Source organism: Schistocerca americana, chromosome 4 (genome assembly GCF_021461395.2).
Source record: "Schistocerca americana isolate TAMUIC-IGC-003095 chromosome 4, iqSchAmer2.1, whole genome shotgun sequence".
NCBI classification, from domain to species: Eukaryota; Metazoa; Arthropoda; class Insecta; order Orthoptera; family Acrididae; genus Schistocerca; species Schistocerca americana.
The window spans coordinates 818,861,623-818,884,160 of record NC_060122.1 but is presented as its reverse complement, the minus strand read 5'-3'; the positions used below and the strand labels follow the sequence as shown (position 1 = coordinate 818,884,160).

Sequence of the window (22,538 nt, the reverse complement as noted above, 5' to 3'; positions counted from 1 at the left end):
GCACGGCCAATCCGGCCGGCGAGGGACTGATGACCTTAGCAGTTAAGTCCCATAAGATTTCACACACATTTGAACATTGGAACACCTAATTTTATTCTACTGTCGGGACGAACCGCGCGAACCGTGGCAAGGCACCCTGGACCACGTGGCTACAAACGGACAGCACGCCCACTGATACTGGACGCGCCGTGGTGTGTCTGTGTGTCTGGCCAGCAGTCATTCCTCGCCAGGTGACGCTGGAATCGCTTGGCGGGTTTATATCGATAGCAGGTCGGTGGTCATACTGTTCTGGCTGATCGTTGCGCGTATTAAGGCTAACACCATCAGCTGCATTTACTAGTTTCATTCATATGCAGCCGGTTTCTGTGTTATATCTTGAGGCCCGTCTGTGAGTCTGGGTGACCCTATTGATACGGAGAATGATATACCGTCTGTAGAAAGTCCAAAAATCGGCGTCTCCTATGACCTATGGTGTGTACAGCGGTTGAGTTAATGTACTGCCACCGTACACAGATTTGTCAAGAAGAGGATTTAGTTTAGCGGACGCCGATTTTCAGTCCTTCTGTAGCTAGTATAATAATGATTATCCGGTATCAACGTTATCACCCAGAGTCATGGAGCAGGCTCCGGCAGAATAACACTAGTAGATGAAGCTGATGGTGTTTTCATTAATACATACAAAGGAAATGAGTTTGCCACTAGCGGAGCCAGTGGCGCGGGCTACCCTGGAAGTCGCGCACACAAGATATACGTATCTTAATAACTAACGGAAGTGGAATTGATAATGGAGCTTCAGATCTTCGAAACACGGTAGTTGGAATAAAAATAAATTTTGGCTGGTTACGGTAGACTTGTAGTTTCACGCGAAAGTACTGCCCTGAGAGAGAGTGGGCCTCGTTTGGAATGAGGCTGCGCGTATCCGAACATTTTAGCGCGAGCTACCGCGGCTGGGCAGCGCCGTGGCGAGGTTGCGACGCTGCAGCCTGGCACTCCGCAGCGCAAGACTGCCGCCGCCCACGGCCGCCGCCCACCGCGTGACGTCACGAGTTAAAAGGCGACCTCCGGGCAGGCCGAAGGCACCTGTTGCGCGTGCGTGACGCCCCGCCGCCGAAGGGCCAGCCCACTGCGGAACTCCGTGATGTATTTTGGAGCCTGCTCGCTCGTCAGCTGGTCCGTCAGCTCCGTCCTACACTAGCTTATTTTATTATGTGGAAGAGTACAGACTTCCTCAGGCTGCGCACTTTATTGGTGTTGGCTTCTCGCAAGAGATATATCCGATACACATCCCGTCACCAGATGCATGTGCGGAAAGCTGATCACGTTTATATCGGTTCCCCGAAATACATCCGTGCGTGCACTGCCGATAACCATTAGTATCTTGTCATTCCACGTTACGACGTAGGAAAAACTGCAGGAAGTTATGCGTATATATGTGACATATTCTTCGTCTTAAGGCAGCGTAACTCAGTACACACAAATACCCAGATTATTTATTTCCGGTAGTCTACCAAGCGAGGTGGCGCAGTGGTTAGCACACTGGACTCGCATTCGGGATGACGACATTCAAGCCCGCGGGAGGACATCGTCATTTAGGTTTTCCGGGATGGTTCCTTCGAAAGGACACGGCCGACTTCCTTCCCCGTCATTCCCTAATCGCCGGCCGGTGTGGCCGAGCGGTTCTAGGCGCTTCAGTCCTGCCTCGCGCATGGATGTGTGTGATGTCAAATGGTTCAAATGGCTCTAAGCACTATGGGACTTGACATCTGAGGTCATCAGTCCCCTAGAACTTAAAACTACTTAACCTACCTAACCTAACGACATCACACACATCCATGCCCGAGGCAGGATTCGAACCTGCGACCGTAGCAGTCGCGCGGATCCGGACTGAAGCGCCTAGAACCGCTTGGCCACCGCGGCCGGCGCGGAACAAGGTTTGAAGATGATGACTCCCTTGTGCACGCTGCCAAACAGTGGCTCCAACAGGTTGGTGCAGAATTTTACCGTGCAGGTATACAGGCGCTTGTTCCAAGATGGCGTAAGGCAGTTCAGAGGGATTGAAATTATGTGGAGAAATGAAAATATTGTTCCTAAAGGATGTATCTACACACTGTAAAACTTTCAGACATGTAGAATAAAAGATGCATTTAAAAAAAAAGATGGTGTGCCTTTCTTTTGGTGTGACCTTCGTAAATACTGGGCAAACCACCGTACGGTGCGTGGCGGAGGGTGTCTTGTGCCACAACTAGTCGTTTCCTCTCCTGTTCCACTCGCAGACACAGCGAGGGAAAAACGACTGTGTAGATGCCTCTGTTAAGTCTGAAAGCCATCTTGAGAAGAATCATCTTTTTAATTACGGAGAATCAGGTGTAGCTCTGGCGGCGGGCGGGGGTGGGGTGTGGCTGCCCCATATTCCTCACTGCCCTGGTGGATTCGTCTCTGGCCTCCTCCACACATCGTCGTGAGAAGAGATCGCGAGTATAAGACAACAGAGACGTGTTTGTGTACCGATGCGTGTGTAGGTAGTCGTTCTTTCGCCGCTCCGTTCGCTAACTGAACGAGACTGAAAGCTGCTAGTAGTGCAGCCCGCCTGCCGCAGCCTGGATACGCAGCGGAAAGGAGCCAAGGACGCGGGCGCGCCGGAGCCGTGGGTGTCGGATCGAGGAGGTCCTCCCCCCCCCCCCCCCCCCCTCCCGGTGCTGCTGCAGGCGCGCCCCCTTCCCTCGCCAGACCTCATTCAGGTTTGCGGCGCGAGCAGGTGATTCCACTCTCGCCAGCCGAGGCCGCCAGAGCGCCGCTGCTACAACTGGAGTACCTCGTCTGCCCAAAAGTGTTCGGACACCGCTCAGTGGGCTGTGTCCGCCTTTCGCCTTCATCAGGGCACGAACTGTGAGGTGTTTGTACGCCTGTGGGGGGGTGGCAGCCCACTCTTCCACAAGAGCCGAAACCAGAGGACGTAGTGATTGCGTAGGCTTTCCCGGCCTAATAAGTCTTGAAAGTCTCTTCGGGTTTGCTGCCGGATCCTAAAATCAACTTGACTCGATATTTCGGCGATCCAACTGTTCGCCATCCTCAGGAAAATGCTGCTTCTGCTGGTGAGTCCCGCTGAGAACTGACGCCAGGTTGCAAATCGACGTCCTATATAGGCCACCGTTCAGTACACGGCGCATGCTCCGGCCATCACGGTTTCTGCCTTCCAAAACAGGGAGGTGGCGCCGCCCTTAGTGAAACACTGCTGGCAACGATATATCGCAATCGAGGCCGCACCAAAGAACGTTCAGTTTTGACGCGAGATAATACAGGATTCCACGTCTTGCTAAGAGGAAACCCGTTGTCTCTGTTGATTAAATTATCAGCCAACCTAATTTCAATCGCCTCTTTATAGACACTGTTCCAAAAACCGGAAGTGTTGGCAGCCGCACCAGTTTCCTCAAATTTCATATTGTGTCCCTCATTTAGGCAGTGTTCTGTTACCGCCGATTTTTCCGGCTGTTGTAGCCTCGTATGACGGCGATGTTCCACACACCTGTCATGCACTGTGCGAATAGAACGGCCAACGCAAGCTTTCCCACATTGACAGGGAATTTGGTACACCCCGGGTTTCCTAAGCCCCAAATCATCCTTCATAGAGCCAAGCAGAGCCCTAATCTTAGAAGGTGGACGGAACACACTCATTACCCCTCATGGTAATGTACATGTGCGTCAGTGAAAAAGACCAATAAATAGGTGTTAGCATGTGGGCGTAATGTGTTGTTCCAGTCTCTTCTGTACCTAAGGTCCATCACCGTTCCCTTTGGATCCCTACGTAATTCGGTGCTCTCCGTTACACACGAACGAACAGCGGAGGAGTGGTACTCAAGCGTCAACTTTAGGTTACAATATCTCCGGATGTAATTAACATTTTACAATGCAACAAACGGCACCGATTACGTATTTGTTTATATGTTTAGATGTGCTAACAAAACTAACGGGGTTCCATTTAAAAAAACGTAGGATTGTGTTAAAAAACATGCTTCCGTGCATTTTTTTATGGTTTGTATTAACCAATTACACTAGCCCCTCTCCTCACGTTCGGTCTGTGGAATCGATTCGTCAGTATTTGATGTGGTTTACGAAATATATCCAGCGGTAACGTTAGGTGACTCACCCTGAATACTGAAGCCATTTGACGATGCCACTGTGGCATATTAGGACATGTTTTTATAAAACGGATCTGAAGTGGTCATTATAGACCGAAACCTGTAGTCTGATGACGAAAAATTTGTGGCCATTGACGTGAAGTAAAGGAAATATATGGCTGGTTCAAATGGCTCTGAGCACTATGGGACTTAACATCTATGGTCATCAGTCCCCTAGAACTTAGAACTACTTAAACCTAACTAACCTAAGGACATCACACAACACCCAGCCAACACGAGGCAGAGAAAATCCCTGACCCCGCCGGGAATCAAACCCGGGAACCCGGGAGTGGGAAGCGAGAACGCTACCGCACGACCACGAGATGCGGGCAAATATATGGGTATGTGACAAGAATGGAGGAGAGATGCATAGAAAGAGGCGCGAGATGAAGGTAGAGGAAAGAAGAGCACGGGGAAGTTCGAGGGACAGGTGGCTAAAAGGAGTGGAAGAAAGCCCTCGGCAGAGTAGCGACAGAGGGGTTGTGCCAAGACGTAAGGGGACGGAGGGGCTCAAGCTACGAGCGGCAGGGGACGGCACGAGATGTGACCGGCCGCCACACCCCGCCGCTCGGTATCAATCCCGGTCCGCGCAGAACCGTATCGCCGCAGATAGCGGCAGATAAGGCGCGTGGCTGGCGGGCGCGCCGGCCAGTCTGTGGCGCGATGGCGCGGCTGCGGTCGCGCGGGATGCCGTGGTCCGTCGCAGACCTCGCCCTGCGCTTCCAGCCGCCCACTCCGCACGGTGCGTGCAGCGTCGCGCCGACCGCTTCCACTGTGTGTGTTCTCAGCTGTGCACCGCCAGCACACCTTGTGCCATGGTTTCGGAGAATAAGGCCCAATGCGTCTACATCTAAAACCTGCTAACCGCCGCGAAGTACGTGACGGAGCGTGCTTCTCATCGTATCGTCAGTTAGGGCTTCTTCCCGTCTCAGTCACGTAAGGAGTGCGGGAAGAGTGGGTGCTGAGCGGCCTCTAATTAGACTGATCTCGTCTTCGCCGTGCCAACGGGACGATGCGTATGGGCCGTAGTGTACCCCTAAATTCCTTACCTCATACTGGGTCGAAACTTTTAAGGGGTGTAGGACGTCAAACGGGCCGACTTGGAGCAGGAGAGGCACCACACGACGTTTTAATTTCCACTGTCGATACTTTTACAAATAAATTCGTAAAACTTTGTCAGCATGGCCAGGAAGGATTCAGGATTCACACTCATAGCAATGTAAGTTCAAAAATATAACAAAACTAATTATTTTTACTTGTGAAATTTCATCATTTTTTCACTTACTATTGGCTGCATTTGTTGCTATAGGTACACTTTTCTTCATAAGTAAGAGAGATTCTTGGATGAATTTTGCACAGCATACAAACCATACTTACAGGTGTATGAAACTCTAGAATTTTCCAAATCTATTAAAAACTGTGGTAAAAATTGAGATAATTAACCATAAAATTTGAGTTTTTTTTAAACATGAAGTTTAAAATGTAACAGCTCATTCATTTTTTCATTAATTAAATAAATTCTAGAGTTTCATACACCTGTAAGTATGGTTTGTATGCTGTGCAAAATTCATCCAAGAATCTCTCTTACTTGTGAAGAAAAGTGGACCTATAGAAACAAATGCAGCCAATAGTAAGTGAAAAAATGGTGAAATTTCACAAATAAAAAAAATTATTTTGTTATATTTTTGAACTTACATTGCTATGAGTGTGAGTCCTGAATCCTTCCTGGTTATGGTGACAAAGTTTTATGAATTTATTTGTAAAAGTATCGACAGTGGAAATTAAAATGTCGTGTGGTGCCTTTCCTGCTCCAAGTCGGCCCGTTTGACGTCCTACCACCCTTAAAGTCGGTTTCAACGGGAAAGTTTGCGGGTATCTTGGAGCATTTTTCAGCAGCTCCGCGACCGCCCCCCCCCCCCCCCCCCCCCGAGTTAGACAACTCTCTCCCTCCTTTATGTATACTGAACATCTCTGAGTCCTGTTTGGTACGCATCCCACACAGTTGAGTAATATTCTACGACAACTTGCACAAGTGTTTGTAAGAAGTCTCCATGGTAGCATCTTCAAAATATTCTACCAGTGACGAAGTCTGCCGCCTGCTTCCCCTACGACTGAGCCTGTGTGGTGTGTTCCAGGAGGAAGTGTCAGTGTTCATTAGTGCGACAGGGACGATCATTCGAAGCAAAAAAGTCTAGTAAACATGGTCTGTACAAGTGCTCATAGCTGTTAAGGCATGACTCTAGGGCCAATGTTTACTGCACATTTGTTCATTGTTTTGGTCCATACTACCACCTCTGAAAATAAGAAAAGCAAAGAGCTTGCAGTAGAACCGATTTGTTTCACATTATCGAACATGAAAAAGTGCTGATAGCTCTGTTATGCATCTTGGAGCCTACGTGTACTAGACTGTATAGTATCCCTGGATACTGACCATTCTTCTTGGTACACTATGTATGTATATATACGATAGCCGTAAGATACTAGGTTTTTTTCGTTTTGTGAAGTACACAATTTCACGTCTCGAAACATTTAAGGCAAGTTACCAATGTGTGCACCATTTCGAAATCTTATCAACTCTGATGAATGGAAGTAATTACCAGAGACTCACATTCTTACGAAAATAAAAAAAATGTTTATCCTGTAGCTCTATCTTTACTCCGTGCAGGAATGTTGTTGCGGTACAGTGTCGGTGTATAACTGATTCGTGGAAGTAAATCTCGAAGCTTTGGTATGTTTGTAGACTAGCCGTTAGAGCCCTTCAGCGTCTTCCGTGCTGTAAATATGTAATTAAAAAGAAGAAAGGAGAGTGTTTGAAAAGCGTAGAACACCAATACGCCTCGAGGATTGTACTGGTATTTCGAAGAAATCGAGTTCATAATTCTATCTTGTCAACCAGATAAAATTGTTTACACAGTGCTGAACTCCTTGTTAAGAGCAGTTAAAAGAATGCGCTTATTCTATCTCGGAAGTCGACGAACAGCCCCGAGAAAAAGCATTTCCATTTATATTACAGTGTAGCAGACGCTGTCACGTAGACAAAAAAATGAGGGGATTTTCTGTCGAGGAAGATACCTATGTAATGGTCTGCTGGCGTGTGAGTATTACCAAATAAGTGTTCTTGTCATTATTTGTTTCCTATTAAGAACAGATAGAACATGTTCAGAACTTTCTGCGTACGCATTCTTTTACGGTGATTTTAAAAGTGGAATTCTACACGAATCATTTTAGCCATGTAGCTGTACGCAAGAATTTCAGCCTGCTCTTAGGAGTGGAAGTGTTCCGTACTAGTAGCCTACATACAGATTCTTATCTTGCTCTCTCAAATAGAGTAAATAGATTGATTTGAGTTTACGGCCAGACCTGGTAGTGAAATCCACTGTCAGGTTCCGCAAGTACTGACAGACGGGACTGTCTCTCAGATGACGCTTCTTCACTCTTTAGTGGAATATACGTTGCGATAGCCATTTATGTCCGGTAGACAGTTGTCAGACGTTCAGTATTGTCTGTGACTGTCAACGCGCAGTCATCTCCAAACACTTCTTCCTTGTTCCCTAACAGCTGCTGCACTGTAAGATACATTTAATACCTCTAAATCTTTACATTGGTAGTAATTACAGGGCCAACAGAATACCATCTTGTATTACGAGTCAAACAGTCCTCTGCATAAGATGGTTTGGAAGATGTGCACATATGTGATTTCGAAATATATCGGACGCTATACAGAAATAGTGGCGACAAAAGGCTGTTGCGGTGTACTTACGATCTGTCTTGGCGCGTCCCACAGCCCTTGTTGTATCGAAGGAGACTAAGCAGAACCGTACTTTTCATTAAGTCGTTCCCAGACGCCGCGCTGCGCCGTGAGTGAACGAACGAACGCACGCGCGCGCGATGGACGTTTGAGAACGAGACTCCTCCTCGAGCAACTATTTGCGTTCGGGGAGCGAAATGTTTGGCGATCGGCGCGCTGCTCTCTGCAGTGTCGTAACACCATTGAGAATGTTGTCTCATGCCATAGTTCACCATGAAACCCACCATAGTAAACGAACGCAGCGTTTCCTCGAGGAAGCGCGATATGCTTGTCGCTACTCACGGTATAAAGAAAACGCAATATTTGTGTTGAGATTTTTCCCTGTCGCTGCTGTAGTTTGTAGAGAGTTGACTTTCATTAACAACTGTTATGATTAATATGATGAATAATATGATGAATAAGCGCATGCAAAGCGATGCACATTGAGATCACTTCCGATTGACAAATGTCGCATCAGATATAAGTTTCTGAATTCAGTGAAACTGTTAAATTCTCGAGCCCGACCGCCTAGGTCATATAGCGATAGAATTGTGTAAATCATTGGACAACGCAAACAGTAAACTGCAATTCGAAGGAAGCATTCAGGGAAGTAGAAATGGCTCTGAGCACTATGGGACTTAACATCTTAGGTCATCAGTCCCCTAGAACTTAGAACTACTTAAACCTAACTAACCTAAGGACATCACACACATCCATGCCCGAGGCAGGATTCGAACCTGCGAACGTAGCAGTCCAGCGGTTCCGGACAGCAACGCCTAGAACCGCACGGCCACCGCAGCCGGCTCAGGGAAGTAGAGTTTCTTTACGTATGAAGTTGGCTACAAAACGCTTCAGCGATCCATTGTTCAAAACTTTTCGTTGATCTGGGAACCACATTATATCGAATCGGCTATTGAAACTGAATAAGTTCAGAGGAGCTCCATGCGGTTAATATCGGTTTTATTTGGTAGGTAAAAGAGCGTCGCAGATCATCCGTCAGTGCGTTGCCCAAAGAGAAAGATCGAGGAAACGTGTATTTAGGTGCAACATCTACTTGCTTAGGAATCGACACAAGATAAAATTAAAGGCGCGTGTAGAATCGTTCTTTCGGCACATAATCCGTAACCGCAGCGTCGAAAGGGTAGTGGAAAATGGGGGGCGGCGGTAAGTAAAATACCTGTGAGGTATGCTCAACTGTATACTACTGGTTAAACTTGCAAGAAATGAAAATTGGCACAGGTTTCATATATAGTATACGGCCGTGTAAGCTGTAGAAATTATTTTACATTCGTCAACAGTAGCCGTAACAACTTAACGTCATCCTTTTACGGCAACACCTCGTCGTGAATTTGCAGTTGTTCATGTAGAGATGCTAAAAACCAGTGTCGAGTATGTAGTCGCGCCCACCGTAGCGTAATACGTTGAACCGTTACGGTTCTAAGAAGATGCAGATATTAAAGCAATAACGTTTTCGCTCTTGACTCTGGCTCTAGAAAGAAGGCTGTAGCAGCCGTGCACACCTACGTCTACACAGCCGAAGTGAAGTGCATGACTGAGGGAACTTAGAAGGCACGGTTTTCCTCCAAACACTACCAGAGTCAAACATCAGCGGACGGACTCCGATGTTTTGTTAGGGGACTGTGCGTTAGACAACACGTGCATCACTCGTAACCGTAACGTCGCCAGTGAGCTGCATGTGTATAGAAATTTCTTCAGATGCGGAGTTAGGGAGTATTGACAGACGCAGGCTTGTGGTAGATAGTTAAATTACGTAAAACCGTAGCCGCTAACGACAGGTTGTGATAATTGTGGGCTGTACGCGGGTACATGTTGCAGAAGAACAACATCCCATCGGACCACTTCCCACTTTGTTTCTTTTCCTGTGCTACGTCCTTAGTTGTGATTAACAGTGGCAATTATCTAGCTTCTCTTCAACCTTGTCTGTATTCCTTTGGCAACATTAGTTGTGAGAGCCACAGTTTGTTTGATATCCACCACAAATCGACCTCTAATATTAAGAAGATTCATTAAGTCGGCAAACGCTGGTATGCTTCGTTCAACAACGCCGTTGCCAATTCCTATCGCGTCATCTCTTTCAGTTAGTTAGCGTTATGTTTCTCGACGTCCATGAGCTGTCAAAAACAAAACTTTCTCTCTTTGACAAATGAATGTTTTGTGGTTTGATCTACAAGTGAATCCGAAGAAAGGAAGGATGGAAGATACAGGTTTAACGTCTTGTTCGGCGACGAGGTTATTGGAAAAGGGGCGTAAGCTCGGATTGGAGAAGAATTGGGGAAGGGGAAAGGGGGGGGGGGATGGTTCAAATGGCTCTGAGCACTATGGGACTTAACTTCTGAAGTCATCAGTCCCCTAGAACTTAGAACTACTTAAACCTAAGTAACCTAAGGACATCACACACATCCATGCCCGAGGCAGGATTCGAACCTGCGACCGTAGCAGCAGCGCGGTTCCGGACTGAAGCGCCTAGAACCGCTTCGTGACAGCGGGGAGGGGGATTTAGGCATCCCCTTACACTGCAAACATTCCGGGGCAGCTTCGCCTTAAGCCATATGGAAAAATTGCGGAAAAACGTAAATCCGAAATCTGTACGGCCATTTGCACCTACCGCCCTCATACCCAATACGCGACTCCAGTGCGGTCAACTGTAGGTGTCCCAGTAAGAGCGTGGTTTGGGGTGGACAACCCACTTGTCGAGATAACGCAAGGATTTATTTCATTCGCTATAGGATCAGGTGAGCTAAAACACTCTCAGTCCAATGCAGCCGTCTAATTTGCTAATGATTAATTTTGAAAATCCATAATTATTTTACACATCAGTCATTCTTTCGTAGATTCTTTTACTGCTGCCCTACCTATCCGAGAAATTTCATCTTGCCATTGCACTTACCGCCTTCATGGTTCGAGCGCTTATTAAAGACAGATTCGTCTACATCCACGAAAGTACTCTGCAACAAAATGGTTCAAATGGCTCTGAGCACTATGGGACTTAACTTCTGAGGTCATTAGTCCCCTAGAACTTACAACTACTTAAACCTAACTAACCTAAGGACACCACACACATCCATGCCCGAGGCAGGATTCAAACCTGCGACCATAGCGGTAGCGCGGTTCCAGACTGTAGTGCCTAGAACCGCTCGGCCAGCACGGTCGGCAGTAATCTGCAATTCACACTTGTGTTTTTGTCAGAGGGTTTATAGAACCGCTTTCAGAACACCTAAATCTTTCCGTGAAAGGTTGAAGTACACAAAATACCTTTAATTTGGGAGGAGAACGTTGGGGGTTGTAATTTCTCTTGCCCCAATGAAGAACGCCGTTCTTTAATGATTGACACGCCAACTCGTTTATCATATCCGCGACACTTTCTCCCTTATTTCCTGATTATGCGAGACGACCTTCCCGTAGCGCGCAGAGTTACCACAGAACAGGACGGACATACGTAGTGTAGGGAGCCTCGCTAGTATTTGTTGCACATTCTATGTGTACTGCCTATAAAACGTCACCTTCTGCACAACATTTTCTGTGCAGTGGTTTAGATTTAAGTCGTTTGTAAAACTTCCTGGCAGATTGAGACTGTGCGCCAGGCTGGGATACGAAGCAGGCACCTTCGTCTTTCGCTCACGGTCCGTCCTCACAGCTTTAGCTCCTCCAATAGCTCATCTCCTACCTTTCCAACTTCACAGAAGCCCTCCTGTGTAGCTTGCGGGCCTGGAACTCCTGCAGGAAAGGGTATTCAGAAACCTGGCTTAGTAACACCCTGGGGGGATGTTTCCAGAACGAACTGTTTGTAGTTGTAATCACAAGTATTTGGTTGACTCGACAATCTTTAAATGTGTGTGATGTACCGTTTAACCTAAATTTAACCTCAGACTTTTTGTTGATCGGGGTTAACTGTCACTATTCGCATCATGCAGAATCTTGTCTTAATCATTTTGCAATTCGTTTTGATCGTCTGAAGAAGACTTTCGGAGACGGTAAACGACAGCATCAGGAGCAAACAAAGTAAAATCTGCGCTTAGATTGTCTCCTAAATCATTTATATGTGTACATTAAAAGCAACAACGTTCTTTGGAGAACGTCACAGCTAGATGACTGTCCGTCAGTTACTACAAAGTGTCACACTTCTGATAGGAAATCACGAATTCAGTCGCACGGCTGAGACGATATTCTATAGGCACGCAGTTGAATTACAAACCAACCTTGCCCTGTGGGTACATAGCTAATTTCGTGCCCATTTTTCTTGTGTCGACTGACACACCTTGGAGATTCGTTACGGAATGCCCCTCGGCGAGGCAGAGCAACGCGCAAAATGTCTTTCTTTCTCTATGGCCCACGCAGTGGGCAGGTATCAAATCGTCGATTTACTACAACCGTCGACAAATACGCAGCGTGCCGAACGAGTGTGATAACGGGTCGCCGCTTATCGCCAAAGCCTGTTTTCGCGTACTGTCACATCACTAAAGCTGCTGTCGGTTGTGAAAGGAAATGCAATTTTTGCGGCGTGGGTTGAAATGAGAGAGTGAAGAAAACACGAACTCGCGAATGAATGAAAACCCTGTCTGTAGTTTTATCAGTGAGGTCACTAAATACTTGTCTGTGAGATCGCAAGCTACTGGAAGACGGAGAGGACAGGACGTCCTGGCACTTGAAAGGTGGGCTTGAAAATTCCCCATAGGAAATTTCCGGACGATGTTTGACTTTTGATTCACTGTTAGATCCACTCATATTCAGTGGGTTTCATAAACTGCAGTAGCAATTGTAATTTCTGAGATTTTTTCAATGTGATGGTGTTTTTGTTTACGAACTTCCAGCATGCTCTGGAGTAGCTTGGGTCAGCAGCTTTGACTGGTTTTTCGTTGCAGTGATGGTGTGTTTTATAACCGAGCAGACGAATCCATTTAGCGCTCTTCAGCTCCTTCGGACATTAATCTTACCTTCTACTCGCAGCCTGGGCTTCCGTCTCACTGAACAAAGATGAAAACTCCTATTAGCTGACAGACCACTAGCATTGTCCACTATAAACACACCTCTGTCGTTGCAATAAATATTGATGTTATAATAAATATCAGTGCAGTCATATAAAACTGAAGCAGTACAAGATAAATAGCGGCTGTTTAATTAAAATTACGGGCCAGAAATTTTTTCGTAGCAGTTACTTTCGTACTGATTTAAGTAAACATAACACGTCTAAGCAAAAATTGCTTATAGCAGAGTCTCGACAGCTTTTCGTTTATTCTGTGTACAGATTTTGCTTTTGTGGCTCCTTCGCTTTCGTTAACAAATGAATTATCTCTGCTGATTCTGTTACGTGATGGAAAACACGGAGCAACATGTGTATCTCTAAATTTTCACTTGTATTTCAAAACCGCTGTATGGCGCTCCAGTTGTGAATTTTGTGTGGGGAAAAACGATTGTCGGTAAACCTCTGGATCAGCTCGATTTGTTGTCATCATTATTTTGCGAAATACATTTGGGAGGAAGTAACATATTGCTTGTTTTTCCCCCCGAAAAGTATGCCCTCGCAATGGTACCACTTAACCTGCCATTCTTGCATCATCTGCCACTGGAATTTAATGAGCATTTCATTGTAGGTGACGCTTTCGCGCTATCTAGACCGACAACGCGACGAAAAGAGCAGGCCTTCTTCGAATCTGCTCGATCTACTTTCGTAATCCTACCTCATCTCACTCCCAGCGTGAGGAGCAGTATTCAAGAATGAGTAAAAAGTCTTTTGTACCCAACCTCCAACTCGGCTAATTACTTTCTCCGTGGGGTTCTTCCGATGAATCTCAGTGTAATGCAGGTCGCTTCACTTTAAATTCTTCCAGATGCGCAGTCCTAGGTGTTTAACCGTAGTGGCGAATGGTCGTCTGTTTTCGCGCAGTACGCGTTTCTCTACTAACGAAATAATTTGAAACGAACGTCATGGAGTACTCAGTGTTGCCCACTGGGTCATTTACACTCATCGTGATCTCTAACGACGCTTTGATTCACAGCTTGGAGAACCCCTGCAGCTATCCAAACATTTGACGCTTTCACCCCCTTGAGAACAACTTGCTGTGTTTCATCCGCTTCGATGTAATCAATTCAGTCACAAAGCTAGTACGACAGCCTGTAACTTCGCGTTTTGTTCAATAGACGGCGGTGCGGAACTGCATCAAACGGCCTCCGGAAGTCGAGAAACACTGAATCATTATGAACGCCGCAATCAGCTGACTCCTCGATCTCATATGCAAAGAGAGGGAGCTGAGTTTCAGAAGGTCACCCTCCTCAGATTTCATTCTGCAAAAAAGTTCATAAGATGCTAGCAGAAAACGCGTGCCACAATTTTACAACATATCGACAACAGCGACATAGGCCACTAGTTCTGCATGTCTGTCCGATGAGCCCTCCTCGAAATGGGACAAGCTGCGCCTTTCCGGTGGCTTGGAACGCTTAGTGGTCAGCCAGGATATTATAGGCACCTACCTATTTGCCGGGATGTCTAAGTTTGGGACGGATAACAGCGGCGATGCGCCGTGGCACGGGATCAGTAGCGCCTTAGTAGGTCTCTGCAGGGGACTGGCACCACATTTGAAAACACAAGTCACCTAATTCCATAAATTCCCAGGAGCTCTGACGCCACGAGTGGCTAGCACACTGGACTCGCTTTCGGGAGGACGATGGTTCGATCCCGCGTCCGGCCATCCCGATTTAGGTTTCCCGTGATTTCCCTAAATCGCTCCAGGCAAATGCCGGGATGGTTCCTTTGAAAGGATACGGCCGATTTCCTTCCCCGTCCTTCCCTAATCCGATGAGACCGATGACCTCGCTGTCTGGTCTTCTCCCCCAAACAACGCAAACGCAACGCTCTGACGCCACGTTCAATCACATCCAAGATGTGTTCAATCGGGTTCAGACCTGGAGAGCTTAGGGGCCGACACATCAACTGGAACTCTCCACTGTGTTCCTCGAACCACTCCATCACGCTCTTGGCCTTGTCACATGGCGCATTATTTTGTTGAAAAATGCCACTGCCGTCGGGAAACACGTTTGTCATGAAAAGGTGTACGTGGTCTGCAACCAATGTACAGTACTCATTGGCCGTTATGTTCCCTTGCACCTGCTCCATTGGACCCCTGGAAACCCATGTGAATGTTCCCTAGATTATAATGGAGCTGCCGCGAGCTTGTCTCCGTCCCGCAGTACAGGTGTCAAGGAGCTGTTCCCTGGAAGACGAGAGAATTGCGCCTCGCAGGGGTAAAATACAGGGAGCGAAAGACTATTTACAATTTGTACAGAAACCAGGTGGCAGTTATAAGAGTCAAGGGACATGAAAGGAAAGCCGTGGTTGGGAAGGGAGTGAGACAGGGTTATAACCTCTCCCCGATGTTATTCAATCTGTATATCGAGCAAGCAATAAAGGAAACAAAAGAAAATTCGAAATATGTATTAAAATCCATGGAGAAGAAATAAAAACTTTGAGGTTCGCCGATGACATTGTAATTCTGTCAGAGACAGCAAAGAACTTGGAAGAGCAGTTGAACGGAATGGACAGTGTCTTGAAAGGAGGATATAAGACAAACATCAACAAAAGCAAAACGAGGATAATGGAATGTAGTCGAGTTAAGTCGGGTGATGCTGAGGGAATTAGATTAGGAAATGAGACACTTAAAGTAGTAAAGAAATTTTGCTATTTGGGGAGCAGAATAACTGATGATGGTCGAAGTAGAGAGGATATAAAATGTAGACTGGCAATGGCAAGGAAAGCGTTTCTGAAGAAGAGAAATTTGTTAACATCGAGTATAGATTCAAGTGTCAGGAAATTGTTTCTGAAAGAATTTGTATGGAGTGTAGCCGTGTATGGAAGTGAAACATGGACGATAAATAGTTTGGACAAGAAGAGAATAGAAGCTTTCGAAATGTGGTGCTACAGAAGAATGCTGAAGATTAGATGGGTAGATCACATAACTAATGAGGAGGTATTGAACAAAATTGGGGAGAAGAGGAGTTTGTGGCACTACTTGAGAAGTAGAAGGGACCGGTTGGTAGGACATGTTCTGAGGCATCAGGGGATCACAAATTTAGCATTGGAGGGCAGCGTGGAGGGTAAAAATCGTAGAGGGAGACCAAGAGATGAATACACTAAGCAGATTCAGAAGGATGTAGGTTGCAGTAAGTACTGGGAGATGAAGAGTCTTGCACAGGACAGAGTAGCATGGAGAGCTGCATCAAACCAGTCTCAGGAGCGAAGACTACCACACGAGTATTGTACAGCGGCGTGATGAAGAAGGTATCGGGATTCATCAGACCGTGCAACGCTCTGCCACTGCGCCAACGTCCACTGCTGATGGTTATTTGCCCATTTCAATCGTAGTTGGCGATGTCGTAGTGTTAACTTTGACACATGCATGGGTCGTCGCCTGGGGTGGCCCATCGTTAGAAGTGTTCGGTGGACTATGTTTTCAGACACACTTGTACTCTGATGTTAGTTCTGCCACAGTTCGCCGCCTGTCCTATTTTACCAATTTGCCCAGCCTACGACGTCCGACGTCTGTAATGAGGAGTGGCCGCCAAACCCCACGACGTCAGGACGTGGTTTCACCACACGTTGAAGACACTCGCCACAGCACTCCTCGAACACCCGGCAAGGCGTGCAGTCTCCGAAATGCTCGTGCCGACCCTCCGGGCCATTCCAACCGCCCTCGGTCAAACACAGATTGACTTCGCGCCTTCCCCGGCGGACAGCACGCTCACTGATGCTACACGGAAATGGTTCAGATGGCTCTGAGCACTATGGGACTTGGCGGTCGCGCGGTTCCAGACTAAAGCGCCTAGAACCGCTCGGCCACTCCGGCCTCCGGCCGGCTGCTACACGCAGCGCCCGAGTTTCTGCCTAGCAGTCATTCTTCGCCAGGAGACGCTGCTATCGCCTGGACGGGTTTATATCGATAGTAGGTCGGTGGTGATAATGTTCTTGCTGATCACGTTCTACAAAATGCTGCTAGGGAGCGAGCAAGTTCTTTCGCGTAATCCGTTCAGAATATTACACGTGTCGCATAGGCCTGGTCTCTGTTTCTCTGTTGGCAATCCTAGCTAGCTGTTTTCTGCTTTGCGGTCGCTTATCTCGGTATCCACCATTTCGGTATTCTTACGATAGTTGAAAAGAGGAACCATATTACGATCTTCCACAGCGAAAAATTTTCGGAAGACCTCATTAAGTATTCCAGCCTTTCACATACTGTTTCGATGCCTGTAAGATCACGGAGCGACTTGTTAGATGATTTTGATCAGTCTGCTGAATTTACGTAAGGCCAAAACTTCTTAGGATTTTATGTCAGCTTAGTAGACAGTACTTCATATTTGAATTTACAGAAAGTTTCTCGCATTACTCTCCTTATGTTCATTTTAGCTTCGTTCAGCTTTTGTTTGTCAGCGAGGCTTTGCCTTCATTTAAATCTGCTTTGAACCTCTTGTTTGGTTTTGTACTAACTTTCTAACACAGCCGTTAAGTCCACGACGTTCTTAGACACAAACCCAGCTGACGCACTTAACTTTAACCCATTGGTATTCTAAATGGTCTGCTCTTGTACACTTGCTGGGCAAAAATATTTTTCTGCCTTCCCTAACATACTCTTAACAGCAGCAGGCGTTGATGTTATAACAGACTGATGTTCATTGTTTAGCACCTTAACTGTAAAAGCAGAGTCAGTCTAGTCCTGGGAGATTCGTCGTGTGTGGACGTTTCGAAAATTTTCGATAAACTCCACCGATTTTCTTTAGGGTATACCTTGTCGAAACAGCCACTCCATTGTACTACTCTCATCCCGTCAGAATTTTTTGAATCTTCTTCTGCTCGGTATATTCTCAACATAAATTTTTCTCGGTCCCTTACTTAGTTTTTTGCGTAATGCCACGCCTTCAAATTGTTTATGAGAAGGCGTTATGTCTAAAGACGTGCCCTGTAAATTTCGTATTCTTCCTTTCATCTTCTCTTTTTAGACTTCTGTCCTGTATTTCCCGTAGTATCTCATTTGTTTTTCTTTCAATACGGCCCGTTCTGTTCATTTTCCATCGTACCTAAATTTCTATTACGTCAGTTCGGATCTTCCCTTATTTCCATTATGTCCAGACTTTATATCCATGAAGAGGTAGCCCTTATATCCTTAAAGAAATATGCCGCACATAAATGATTTTTGCGAACGGTTTCCGCACTACGATACCGATCAATGTTTTTACAAGATTTTTTTTTTTTTAGCTAGAAATGCTTTGTAAGAAAAGTATTTTGTGGAAAAACCTAGGAAGCAATGTGGGCTGTTTAAGAAAATAATAGCGTATCTCTAGAAGCTACCCATTAAGTATCCACATGGCTGAGCCTGTATTACTGCCCTCACACTGTTATTTGTCAAGAATCTCAATGAAAAGAATTGATACCTACTAAGCTGACAGGATATAGCCAACGTGGACTTCTTAAAGGTGGACACAGTAAGACAAGAAAATGAAACATACGCTACACAACGCACGCCCCTCTTCCAAAGAGATCCCATCAATTTTTGTGGCTCTGCCAAGATCATTTCGCTCCTATTCCTATTACACCCCTAGACTTATCTTAAGATTTCAAGCGAACTTTGCGTTTAATTGCGCGTTTAGCAGCATAAAAGCGACTTGCGGTTACTTAGATACGATACATGGCGCTATACGAAACGGAAAAAGGATTAAAATACAATTGCAAAGAAAAGGAAAGGCCCTTCTCACTCTTCGTCGAAGTAAACTTCGAAACTGTAGCTACTGCTGCTGGTACATCGCTACGACAGGAACAAGGAAAATTGGATTATGCTAATTACAGCACATATCAACATCTACACCCATCCCCTGCAGATCACTGTGTTGTGCGTGGCAGAGGGTACTTTCCGTTGCATTACGGTCTCTTACCAGCCCATTCGCACATGTGGCACGGAACGAATGACGTGGGCGCGCTATTACATAACTCGATAACTTGTTATAATAAATATAATAAATATCCCACTACCGCATTTTTATTCTTCATTGTTGTTATACTGGTTTATTTTCATCTCCAGTTTAACCTGTCTGTTTTAAAGGCACAAAACAACCGGTTTCTGACATACCGATTTTCGGTTCTTTCTTGCTATTATTTTAAGTACTAAGTGCAGAAACCGAACAAAGATCGAAACATTTTAAGACTACCTCACACTTTTGCATTGTATATTTCAAGATACGCGGAAACAAGCTATCAAATAAAATAGGTAAATAAATGAAGACAGTCTGTGCAACGTTCCCTGCTTATCTCGAAAAGTAATGAGGGCTTGATAATATAAGAAAATCACTAGTACCCCTCTATTTTTTAAAACTCTGCTCAAAAATCATGTTGCATGGAGGATCATACCACTATTTGATCATTAGGAATAGTCAGTGCTAAAGGGTGAAAACTGGCGATTGGAAAACTCTGTTTTTCGTGGCTTAAGTCGTCCATTTACAAGTGGTACAAGCGTCGTCTAATAGGCCACACCACACACCAGCAGGTACGTAACTGTCTCGGCAGTACTGCACCGTTTCTTATGGATTTGTCGCTCGTTGCTGTCCGTGTTGTTACTGAAATACCACTGGCAGCTTTTCTCATTTTTCTAATAACCCTACATTTCAAAGCAGCGGAAGTTTTACTAAAAAGTGTTACTCGTTTTTAAAAGAAGTGTTCTTTGGTAACCAAAACTTTTATCGCCACTGCTAAGGGAAAAAAGGAAGATAGTACCTGGTTATTAATAAAAGATAAAAAAAACTGTTATAACCGAAATCGTACAAATACCGAAAAACACCGGTTATTTAGAACTAAAATATCGATATCGATTTTCACCGGTCGCTTTCTCCCATCCCCATAGCACACTAGCTGAAAAAGATTCGTTTCGCTTGGCCTTTATTTTTGTTTTCTCGGAACATTCCAGAACATTCGAGATTATCTTAAAAATGAGCGTTTAAAGAAGTCATTAAGTTGTTAGTATTTCGCCGCGCAAAAGTACTTTTTTTTTGCAATATACATTGCTGCGAAAGAGATGGAAAATATCCTGGTGGCCACCGCAACGTGATACTGAGCGCACCAAACACTCCTTTCTCCACGGCCACCGCTACCACTGCAGGACCAAGTATTTAACAAGTATTTAAGAAGAAATTAAAAGAATTTCTGAATGACAACTCCTTCTACTCCATAGAGGAATTTTTAGATATAAATTAAGAAAAAAAATATTAAAAAAATAAAAAAATAAATAAAAATAAAAAAGAAAAACAAAAAACACAAAAAAATAAAGTTGTTATATTAACTTACGTATGTTGTTAAATTAACCTAATTATGTCATGTATTAGAAAATTCGACTCGTTCCACATCGTTACGAAATATCGTATTCATGATCCATGGAACTAGTATTAATCTAATCTAATCTAATCTACTGGTGCTGGGTGGGTTTGGAGGCATCAGACAAAGAATGTTCATGGACATTCCGAGACTGGATTCCCAGCTGCTTGACTCACTTCTCGTAATTCCATTGGTGCGACACCCTCTTTCTGGCACTGTGTCTTCCAACCCAACCCCTTCAGCTCCAAACCAGAACCTTCTTCGAGGATGGAAAAACAAGGTGTTTTTTTTTTCTCCCAGCAGTCCTCCGATGGGTTTAATGCAGCCCAACACGAACCCCTCTCCTGTGCCAACCTCTTCGTCTCAGAGTAGCACTTGCAACCTACGTCCTCAATTATTTGCTGAATGTATTCCAATATCTGTCTTCCTCTACAGTTTTTACCCTCTTTAGCTCCCTCTAGTACCATGGAAGTTATTCCCTGATATCTTAACAGATGTGCTACCATTCTGTCCCTTCTTCTTGTAACTGTTTTCCATATATTTCTTTCCTCTCCAATCCTGCGCAGAACCTCCTCATTCCTTACCTTATCAGTCCACCTAATTTTTAACATTCGCCTGTAACACCATATCTCAAATGCTTCAACTCTCTTCTGTTCTGGTTTTCCCAAAGTCCACGTTTCACTACCATACGGTGCTGCAGGGGTGGGTTGCAGAGTCACAACGGCATGCACGGGTGACCTCACTTACGTTTATATTATAGACTGATGAATGTTTGAATTCCCTTTAGATTGTTCTCCCTGTCATGATTCTTATGTGGCACTAGCACTGATGTAACCAACAGCCTTTTGATGCTGGCAGTGAAAAAAAAAAAGAAAAGAAAAAGGTCCTGGACACTTCACTCACTATTGGTAGTGATCCATTTTGAACGTACATACTAATAACACAGTGTTTTAATTTTATATTGTCAAGACAGTATTAGCCAACCAAAAGTCTATCGTTAGTTTGTATACGTGCCAATGTTTTTGTAAGGGGAAAAGGTGACATCGATGAGTTTCTCAGTTTTTATTCCAGCGTGAAATACTGAGTTCCCTTACTTGTTATCTGAAGAAAGTGTCCATTTTTAAAGCCATAACAACAATCAAATGAATGTGTGTTATTTTGTTCCCCATTTTGAGTAAAGAGTTTAACAAAAGCAGATGCTTCACTTGCGCTTGTATCAGAAATTAAGAACGAAGATTACAAAAGATTATTGTCCTATGCTGAGTGACATACGTGTGGAGGTAATCTAGATTTGTGACAGTAGGCCTGCAGATGATGTGTGCTGTATGTACTCGTTGGTAGTATGAGTAGGGTGGTAACACACCCACACACACAGAGAAAAACACAGTGATTCATAAATCTTTATAGAGAATTGCTCATTCCCTGAATTTAACAGCTCATATTCAACAGTTTTCTGTGTAGGAATAACTATCCCATTAACAGATGTGTAGTGCCCCCTCGCTCCTCATAGTTTCCATATTTGACATACAACATAAAATATGTGCAAGATAATATATTAGGTACCAAAATACTCTCCAAAGATCTGTCTAATGTGTAGTTAGAACTTTGGGTTTACCGTGAAGTTTTAGTTATTTATAATGAAAAGTACTTAAAATACCGAGTTAATGTAGGGCTCGATCCACTCTACAACCATTATTTCGTCTTCACGTTAGTCGGCTTTGCCAATTAATGACCGAATTAGAACCTTCCGACCTAACCTAGACCTTGAGCGGTGCTGTAAGTCAGCCTGTGTCCACAACCAGGGTACTGAATAGGCACTGTCACACTTGAACCCATTCTTCCATCATAATGAAGGTTTGACACTAAAAATAAATAAAAGAACGAAAGAAGTCTGTGTGTATGCCTTTTGATGCTTAGATGCTGTGCAGTTATTTTTATTATTATTATCATCTTAATCATGAACAGCTCTAATTAATGCTGGGCCGTAACAAATTTAAGCGCATTTGTTATAGTCAGTGTTGTACAATAAATGCTTATTACTGTCATCAGTTTCAATAATGTAATTCTCAAATATTACAATTTACTTAACGTTTCTCATGTTGTAACGGTTACATGTATCTATAAATACCTTTTGGAAAAAAGATGTCAAATAATGCATTTTTCACTCAAAAAGAAAATTCCACAAAAATTGTGTCATTAGTAACATTCAGTGGGACAA

General features: G+C 44.8%; 1 protein-coding gene across 1 annotated transcript in view; it reads left to right on the top strand.

Moving 5' to 3' along the window:
- Positions 1–22,538, top strand: part of LOC124613827 (titin) — a 524,266-nt gene that overhangs the window by 48,215 nt on the left and 453,513 nt on the right. The window lies entirely within an intron of this gene.